This window comes from Amblyomma maculatum, unplaced genomic scaffold (genome assembly GCF_055883805.1).
Source record: "Amblyomma maculatum isolate TAMU_Amacu unplaced genomic scaffold, ASM5588380v1 scaffold_13, whole genome shotgun sequence".
NCBI classification, from domain to species: Eukaryota; Metazoa; Arthropoda; class Arachnida; order Ixodida; family Ixodidae; genus Amblyomma; species Amblyomma maculatum.
In genome coordinates this window covers 7,655,707-7,659,453 of record NW_028146738.1, presented here as the reverse complement: position 1 = coordinate 7,659,453, position 3,747 = coordinate 7,655,707, and positions in this window count along the sequence as shown.

Below are 3,747 nucleotides of genomic sequence, written 5' to 3'. Positions count from 1 at the left end.
ACATGCATATAGCCTGTAAATACTTTCGAAAGTTAACTCAGAACACCCTGTTAAGAAGAAGAAAAAATTAAGAAACAGACTTCTATGTCTCGAGCAGTTTGTCGTACGAAGGACAAGGTGGCAAAGCTGGTAAAAGCTCTCGGTGAAATGAAAAATGAACACCTTCAAGGACAGAGTTTGAAAGAAGTGTTAGTGCCCTTCCTCTCAACTAACAGCTGGCTGTTAAAATATGTTTTAGAGGTTGCAAAACGGAAGTCAACAAAAGTGATGGCATATTCTGATGAGTGGCTACTAGGCTTCCTAAGTATACCAAAGAATGCCTATCAGCAGTTTGCCTGAAGCGCGGTGCGATTTGAAGGGCTCGGGTTCCCATCTTGCGTGCTTTAATTGTGCATGCATCCGAAAGTTTCTAGTTTTACTTACGTGTTATATCTTAGCTAAACGTCCGAAGAAGTTAAGATGAAACTATAGCGCGAATGAAAACGCCGGCGACAGCGCTCTGTTGCTCGCACACATGGTCCTTGGAGCCTAGAATGTGCGTCTAGTTCTCCATGCAAGCGCAATTGTTTGCACAAAATCCTCAGAAGTCTTCATTACAATACGGCACGGCGGTAGCTTCAGCAGGATAATAGGGTATAAAAAGCAGCTTCGTTTCTACATCGGCTCAGGGGCATGCGCGCAAAACTTCGCTCACGAAAAAGAAAAGTCGCATCCGTGGTTATGCCAACAACTCGGCTGCGAATTCAATATTACGACTAAACTGAAATCAAAGACTAAAGAGCGGCATCGCATGTACAAGGCACCTGACAATGAGCATGCAGCGAATGCATTTCGAAGCGCACGGCCGCGCGCGTCGTCTGCTCCGTCAGCAGTGGCGCACTCCGGTTCACCGCAGCGCCACCGCGGCGATCATTCAGCAGCAGCCCCCGCCGTGGCCGGCGGACGACAGACTAGCAATATTTCTAGGGACCCTAGTGCGGCCCGTCGCGTCGCCCAGAAGAGCCGTATTGCGCCTAGTTCTCATCGCCAACGCTGCGGCGCCACCGCTCCGGGACGAGTCCGGGCGGAGAGCTGCGCGCAGCGGCCGTGGCTGTACTTTCGTTTCGGCGTCCGCGTGGTCGGCGCTTGCTCAATTTAGGATTTATGAGCGGCGTTTCACACATTATGTGATGCTACGTGCAAGTTTGCTATTGATAAGGTGATAGCGGCATATCATCAGCACTGGGCTTTTCCAAGTCATTCGTGGTCTTCCGTTTACAACGAGAATCGAGGCAGTCGTGTGCTTCGCTGAGTGGGCACCCATTTAGTTTCGTTTCAACCACTATAATAACGTATTAGATATTACAATCTTGAAATCGGGACAAGGTTTGGGGCTATTTATTCAGTGCGCACTTTTCTGGAAACTTACAATTGAGGACGTAGCGTTCAACATTATTGTTCAGCCAGTTCCTCCGATTTCACTGGAAATAATATTCAAGTGGGTACCACCACCTAAACATACTAGCTAACACAAACTGTTGCAAAAGAAACAACACAAGACAGCCAGTTCATCGACACGCCCGCAAGCTCAGGCAATTTTTTTTTTCGTTTGATTATGAAGTCGCGTGATGCACAGAAGGCACGCAAGCTTAGTTTACAAGCGAAGAACTTTCCTCGAAAAAGGTTTGTGTGCAAGCGTGATTTTTTCCACTGTCAGATTGATGTTGCCTGTCCAGTTGGTCAGCAGTGGTCGCATTAGTTTGGTTAGGTCCTTAGTGTGACTGTAGTCTTCTCTCTCGCAAATCAACTCCGGAAATTTCACAAAATAGGGAAGAAGGGATGAAACTAACATGTTGCATAGCTTGCTGCTTCTTATGACCTCCGGCCACTTCACCACCTTGCTAACAAAGGTGCATGGTGATTTTCAGATACCTTAGGCATCCGTCATCAAGAATTTTGATAAGTCGAGGGTTTTGCAGAAATCACAAGGCACAAAGTTAATAAATGGATGGGGACTAATAAAATAAAATTATTGACACTCTAAAGTAAGCACTAGAAGTTATTTAAACTTTGGTAATATATCAATAATGAAAACACGGGCAGGCACTGAAAACAATAAATAAAAATGTTTCATGAGATTCTGTAAAACTATTCATACTTTCTCTTCAAATGGACGTGCAAGGTAACCAGCCAGAAATGCAATCGGTGCTAACTCTATGTCAGCTGCTGGTTCAGACCACACATGAATGAATCCAAGCTGACTCGAAAACTCTCTCGCAGCAGACGTGATATGGCAGTTGGCAAGGTACGACTTTCATAATCACGAATTCCAAGTTTTATAGCTGCCTATTGTTGATAGGTGCATTTGCAGACCGATGCTTGCAAGTTGCCAACGTGCACAAAGCATGGCAAAATGTGTATAATCTCAGTCGATATATATTTTTTTTCGCTTGGTACCTTCAGTATTTTCTCCGAGGGGAAAACGGCAGCCCTTGTGTCAACTTTGTTGTTCCCGTCTTTGAATTCCCTTAGGCTGCTAAAAAGCGATACTAGAGGCCCGCTGTTGAGGGCTTGCTTTAGGGCGTATCGGAAGCTGAAAATAAGATTCGGTTAAATGCAATGCACTAGCAAGGCACACAGAAGACATTGTTGCAAGATACTTGATGGGATTTAGAAGGTACTTAATTTGCGCCACTGTGGATCTGGTTGTCATGATTGTTGCTTCGTACGTTTGTTTGGTTAGCCTTTGCTTCGATGTGCCTCCTTGGACCTGAATGTCTTCGATATGGCAAAGTCCAACTCTAACCAAGAGAGTCGCTCGTCATCTGACAAATAGAGCGGCTCCTCTTAGTGTCTCCATGGCTTCACTTATGCGATGTTGGGCAAGGCATACCATTTTGATATCATCGTGATAAAAGTGATTGTGGCGCAGCTATCTTGAAACACACATGCTTCAGGATGACACGGGGGGTTGTCCAGGAGGAAATGAAGTGTAGCTATAACAAGTGGGGAAAATAAAGCTATTGACCTGCGCACATTAATTTTTTCAAGGTTGTTTGGCTCAACATGAGCCCGCGTGAGTAACTTGTAATGTGGGCAGTTCGGGAACACGGAGGGGACAGCTGAAGGAAGCAGGATCTTCAGTTTTATGTTCTTCCTGTTATCGTCATCTGTGAAGTGCAGTGGAGTATACCAGTGACTTGTCACTCAGCTTCCACCGGCTTCCTTTTCCGTCCTAGCCCTCCCGAAATGTGTTTTTCAGCCATGCTGCTCGACGTTGTGAATCGCACGGGAACTCATGGTAACCGATCTTTTCTTGCTTTCGTGGTGCACAGCGGCACACAGCAGTTGTCTGGCATGGTGCTGCATACGCTTAGGACGCTGTTATGCTGAGTAATCAAAACGATAAGATGCGCCAACCCAGCCAGCGCTCTCCTTCCGCGTCGTCTGCTTGTCCGTGCCGGCGGCGTCTTGTCCTGGAGTGGTGGCGCCCCCGCGGAGAATGACGGCGGAAACTGTAACTTCTCCCAATACGCGCTTCCCCAGCCATTGAGGCTCGACGCGACGGGCCGCACCAAGTGCGCCTCCATTGAGCGGCCGTGGTTTCGCCCTGGGCGCCGGCTCGACGACAACGTCTTCGTACTGACGCAGTGTGCGGAAATCGCAAGGAGAGAGGGGCGGTCCCTGCTATGTTGCTTCTTGGGCGTTGAAAAAGCTTATGATTATGTGCCACATACAGCCCTCTTTGAGCGCCTTGAAGCCTTGAAT